Raw genomic sequence first — 6000 nt, 5'->3', positions numbered from 1 at the left:
CCGCCCAACCCAAGAACAAGAACGTTAATAACTTACGTCCATCTCTGTGCTCCTCCCATCCCCTTCTCTTGCTCTCCCCACACATAACCACTCTCCAGAATTTTGTATTTCTTTTTATACTGTTTGCCTCATACTTTACTGCTGAGTTTTCATTATTTTGGGATTTTATAAAAAGAGTGGCACACTTCTTCACTCAGCATCATATTCCTTACATTCATTGATGTTTTCATGAGGCGATGCCGTTCCTTTGCTTTCTCTGCTGTGTCTTTTTCCCGCCTATTCTTCTATTGATGGGCATTGCAGTTGCTTTCTGGTTTTGTTTTGATGAAAGGCTGTCTCTGTTGGGTGTAATGCTGATTTTAAAGAGGAAAAAAACTGAGGCACTGAGAAGTTAAGAAACTTGCCCAAGGTCTCCCAATGAGTGGCTGAATCAGGATTTGAACCTAGATCTCCCCAGCTCTAAAACATGCGGTCTTTCAGCACTACATTACACAGCCATTATCGGTCTTCCCATGAGATAAAGATAATAGGAGGTAAAGAGCACATTTTCCTTCCTTATTTTACTGGTAGAAGGTTACCCCACCCTCTCTTTGTCTATAGGAGAAGAAAACTTGTAAGTTGGGTTAATTAGCCATTCAAATAAAATCACCCTCTTGGATGCAGTAGCTATCCACTCCTTTCCATTTCAAAGTGATACTGTTGGGTACAATATTTTCTCAGATACCACACACCCAAATACTTTGGCTTTGCACCTGTAATCTGCTTAGCTCTCGGTTTGGGACCTAAATTCCCTTTGCAATAGAATCAATTGTGTGTGCATGTGTGTGTGTGTATGTATTTTTAAATCAAGTGTTCTGGGCGCCTGGGTGGCTCGGTTGGTAAAGCAAATGCCTTTTGCTTGGGTCATGATCCTGGGGTCCTGGGATCGAGTCATACATCGGGCTTCCCCTGCTCTGCGGGGAGGCTGCTTCTCCCTCTGCCTCTGCCGGCCATTCTCCCCACTTGTGCTCTCTCTCTCTCTCTGTCAAATAAATAAATAAAATCTTTTAAAAAAATAAATCAAGTGTTCTAAAGAAGAAAATGATGAAAAAATTAAGAAATATGTTATTTTCTGCAGCCTGTTAAAATATTTCTAGAAGCAAGATAACTAAATTCACCTGTTCAGATTAAAAATAGATTTTACATGGAAAATAGCTCAGTAAAATAAAAGAAGCTCTGATCATATAAACTGTAGATCACAATTTTAAAACAGAAATGATTTCACTTATCTAGGAAGGAATTTTCTAAAAAAAAGCTTAGTTATTTAGAATTCAGAAAAAAATAGGAATGAATGCAATATGTGTTTGTATTTATAGTTTATTCTTTGAAAAAAAGAGACATTTCTGTACTTTGGTGCTAAACAAAGTAAACTCTGAGTTTAGGTAGATGTTAAATGTGGACCAGATTGAGGTCTGGTCTCTACGAGGTTATATCCTTCCACTCTTGACCTGCTCCCAAACTTCAGTGCCTCCTGTGTTTTCACCTGTTCTCCTTACAGCAGACTATTCTGGGGGCAGCCCACTTCTTCCATAGCTATTGCTTACGTCTGTTTCCAGCCTTCTGGGCATGTGGATTTGGGGCATGCAGATGTTTTCATTGCTGTTTAAAAATAGAAGACAAAAAAGACATTTAAAAGTCATATAACAACTTCACCGAAAGTTTAGAAGATAGAGGGCATAAACTCTAACGTGCTCTCACCATCCCCATTCAATGCTTGCCATTGTGGTTATTTCCTTTTCATCCTGGCCTGCCACACATCAGCTATGGTGGCAAAGAGAGCTAGTCTTCCTTTCCCTAGTCTGCAGGTCTTGGTTTGGATTGGCCCAGAAGCAGACCCTGAGAAATAGTAATTTCTGTGGGAAATGCAGGCAATGCTGGTTGGGTAGTGGGGAAGTACTATAGGGAGGGGAAACAGTCAATGAAAAGTGTACTTGGGAAGTGATAGAAGCGTATTCCCCAAGAAAATTTGGGGACATGATGCAAAACACACACCTCAGAATAATTCTACTCTAGGGTGATGGAGCTGGGCCCTTTATACATCAACTCCCCACAGTCATTGTTTGAGGACTGCTGGTGGGGGGAGGATGGAGAAGGGGAGCCAATTCTTCAGCTCTGGGTATGTCCCCAGGTGGGGGTGGTCAAGAAAGAGCCACCAGGTTCAGAGATGCTCAATCTGGCAGCTGGAACTTGGCTGGAAAGACTGAGAGCCCTGAGTGACAGGGGCGGACCCAGAGCGTCTGCTATACTGCTCTGTTTCCTTAACATGAATTACAACACCAACACTTCTTGCTGCTACACAGCCTTTACATTGATGAGATGAGTTTCCGCATATTTCATAATGGAATCAGCATTTAACTCTCCCTCTAATATTGGATGTGTGCATTGCTTCAAAATGGAATGAGTGGGTTGGCAGCAAGTAGCTAACTCCTTTCAGTCTGAACTCTAAAAGCAGGGAGTATATATGCCCAGGAATGGAAGTGTCATATGTTCTTAAAGATACTGGCAGATCTGGGACGCCTGGGTGGCTCAGTCGGTTAAGCGACTGCCTTCGGCTCAGGTCATGATCCTGGAGTCCCGGGATCGAGTCCCGCATCGGGCTCCCTGCTCGGCGGGGAGTCTGCTTCTCCCCCTGACCCTCCCCCCTCTCATGTGCTTTCTCTCTCTCATTCTCTCTCTCTCAAATAAATAAAATCTTAAAAAAAAAAAAAAAGAAAGGGTATTGTGGGCGCCTGGGTGGCTCAGTTGGTTAAGCGACTGCCTTCGGCTCAGGTCATGATCCTGGAGTCCCGGGATCAAGTCCCGCATCGGGCTCCCTGCTCGGCAGGGAGTCTGCTTCTCCCTCTGACCCTCCCCCCTCTCATGTGCTTTCTCTCTCTCATTCTCTCTCTCAAATAAATAAAATCTTAAAAAAAAAAAAAAAAGAAAGGGTATTGTGGGCGCCTGGGTGGCTCAGTTGGTTAAGCGACTGCCTTCGGCTCAGGTCATGATCCTGGAGTCCCGGGATCGAGTCCCGCATCGGGCTCCCTGCTCGGCGGGGAGTCTGCTTCTCCCTCTGACCCTCCCCCTCTCATGTGTGTGCTCTCTCTCTCAAATAAATAAATAAATAAAATCTTTAAAAAAAAAAAAAAGATACTGGAAGATCTCTCGGCAAACGAGCCAGGCAGAACATCTCAGACGAAGACACCCTGAAAATCATGACCAAGTAGCCTATGCGGGATGTGCTCCCAATCGGATGTGCTGTTATTTTAATTGACACTTAGGAGACTGGTGCACGTTCATGGAAGAGCTGTACTTTGTTCTTCAGAAGTGCTAGGATCTATACATTTTTGTATATCAGAACTTTGTACCAGGGCCATGATAGTTCAGAAGCATGGAGCTGTCAAATAATTTCGTGCCAAAAAGAAATAGTGAAACAAGAGCCCTGGATTTTGCCACGGTTAACTTCCAAGGAGCTGTGCCCCCCCGGGGGGCTTCATGCTTCTCTGCGCCTCACTTGCACATCAAGGTGTGTGGCAAACACAGTCTGCAGCTTCTCCAACCGGCCTTACTACCTTCCGTCTTTGTCCTTGCTGACACAGCTCAGATTTTCTGTAGCTGCCAGGGGAGGAATGCCTGTTCTCAGGGAAAGACCTCCTGTGACAACACCAGGGGACAGTCATGATCACTTTAAGTCACTTGCAGTCATTCCTTTTTCCTTAGCCACATACCCATGTTCCCAACTTCCTTTATAGGGAAGGCCAAGGTAAAATAATAATTCTTACACATTATGACACTTGCCATGGGCTACTCTTTAAGTACTTCATGTATACCTTAACTCACTTCATTCTCTCCACAACCCTGTGAGCTAAGTATATTGTTATCACCCTATTTTACCAAGGATCAAAAATGTGCAGCAGAGAAGTAAGTTTGCTCAGGTCACACCTAGTAAATGATGGAGCAAGGACCCTCATGCAGACTTGTCTGTCTTCACCATCTATGCTCCTTTGTTACATGCAGAATACCCGGGCTTGTCTTTATGTAACCAGTAGTATATCAAAGCAGTACACCTGAATCAGCAAGGGTTGGCCTTGGCTCTCCTATACAGCCTTCCTCATCACCACTGATTCCAACAGAAGTTACCTCCTGGCTTTGAACGATCAAAATTTGTAGTTTCCTCTTAAAGGTCCCATAATTAAATGCAAACATTAGTCAAAATCACATTACTGAAAGGTAGCTGGTAAGAATGCTCTTTCTCCTGGTCTTTGAAGGTCAAGCTGTGTAGGTTAGACTGCTTGCAAAATTGCCTCCCCTCCAGTTCTGCTCTGTGTCACACATACACGCATGTGCGTATACATACACACACCTTCTGTGGGCATCCATATATATGGTACTTCAGGATAGGCTCTCCTATGTGCTCATTCTTCAACATCCTATTTGAGGAAAACTTTCCTCACACCTCATGCCAACCTGATCTCAATTCTTGAAGTCACTGACTTCTACTTTTTCTTCGGTTTTTCTGTTGACTTTCTTTTTGGTCAGAGACACACTGTCATCTTTCATGCTAGAAGAAGAATGGAGGGCGCCTGGGTGGCTCAGTTGGTTGGGCGACTGCCTTCGGCTCAGGTCATGATCCTGGAGTCCCGGGATCGAGTCCCGCATCGGGCTCCCTGCTCTGCGGGGAGTCTGCTTCTCCCTCCGGCCCTCCCCCCTCTCATGTGCTCTCTCTCGTTCTCTCTCTCTCAAATAGATAAATAGAATCTTTAAAAAATATAAAAAATATATATAAAAAAAAAGAAGAAGAATGGATTCTTCTCATAGAGTCCTTATTTTGTTTTAGCAACCAGCTAACACCTCTTCCAATTCCACAGAGCCCTTAGGTCCAGCTTACCTTGACCCCAAACCCAAAATCGCAACTTCAACCAGAGCTTCAAAGACTCCAGGCAGTAACTTCTTAACGCTTTTGGTTGTCAGTGATTCAGTACTCTCCAGTGAGCTCTGCTCATCCTTCATTCCAGGTAATTATAACTATAGTAATGGGAAAAAATAACACGAGGTTTTGCCTGGAGAACCACTCCCAGTTCTCTTTGGGAAATCATATAGAATGAGAGTTTCCAAAGCACTGGTTATAGGAAAACATTGTCCCAGTTTTCAAATGGGTAAAGGCTGTATTACAGAAACTATAACACTTCAGTTGGACGTGACCATGAACATTCAGAAAAGGAAGCACCCCAAGAGTTGATATGAACTCACTAAGAACAAATCAGGCCAGGCTGAGCTTGTTTTCACTTTTGAGAGAGCTGGTAAATGAGAGAAGCAGATCTTAGCCTCACCTCTAATACCCTGGTGTGTGACAACCAGTGGAAGGGGGTGGAGTAGGGTTATAATTTGCCCTCCAGGAATGATACATATATTCAATCTATATTGATCTGTTGCAGCCCCTTAAACTGTAAAAGAGAAAGCTACAAACTAAGCAACTGTTCCACTTAAATACTTAGAGGGGCTGTTGTGTGGAGGAAGCATTAGGTTCTAGGGGGCAGAACTAGAATAAGTGCGTGCAGATCGCAAGGAGTCAGCTCTGCACTCCATATAGGGAAAAACTAATGCTTAGAATGGAGTTTCTTAAATCTGAGTCATATACAGACCTTCTGATAGAGAAAAAAATACTCTTGCAAATCCCCAAGGTTTACAAACATTTTTTCTATGATGTTTCTTAATTATAGGCATACAGCTAGGTACAAAGTCCTTATGCTTACAGTTACGCAAATTTACAAATTAAAGGTACAAACTACATCTACAAATGTATAAATTAAATGCAAACAAAGCGATGGCAACAATATTTAAATAACCGTATTTCAACGTGACAGATTATTTTGTTTTGCTGAAACAAAATCACCATTCAGAACCTGACTATGGTATCAATGGCTTTGTCTTGGGCAGGTGCAGACCACCACATAAACTGTGATAACCCAAACCTATTTCTTT

At 43.2% G+C, this 6000-nt stretch overlaps 1 long non-coding RNA gene across 1 annotated transcript in view; it reads right to left on the bottom strand.

The window, feature by feature from the left end:
- Positions 1–1322: 1322 nt before the first annotated feature.
- Positions 1323–6000, bottom strand: part of LOC123839610 (uncharacterized) — a 29231-nt gene continuing 24553 nt past the window's right edge. Inside the window, exons 3-4 of the long non-coding RNA XR_006789672.3 lie at positions 4907–5043; positions 1323–1638 (exon numbers count right to left, since the gene is read on the bottom strand). This is a non-coding gene — a long non-coding RNA (uncharacterized LOC123839610). The remainder of the gene's footprint in view (positions 1639–4906; positions 5044–6000) is intronic.

The sequence above is a fragment of the Mirounga angustirostris genome, unplaced genomic scaffold (assembly GCF_029215605.1).
Source record: "Mirounga angustirostris isolate CCGP_5_RB_7025 unplaced genomic scaffold, mMirAng1.0.hap1 SCAF_3, whole genome shotgun sequence".
NCBI classification, from domain to species: Eukaryota; Metazoa; Chordata; class Mammalia; order Carnivora; family Phocidae; genus Mirounga; species Mirounga angustirostris.
This window is presented reverse-complemented; position numbering and strand designations above follow the sequence as displayed.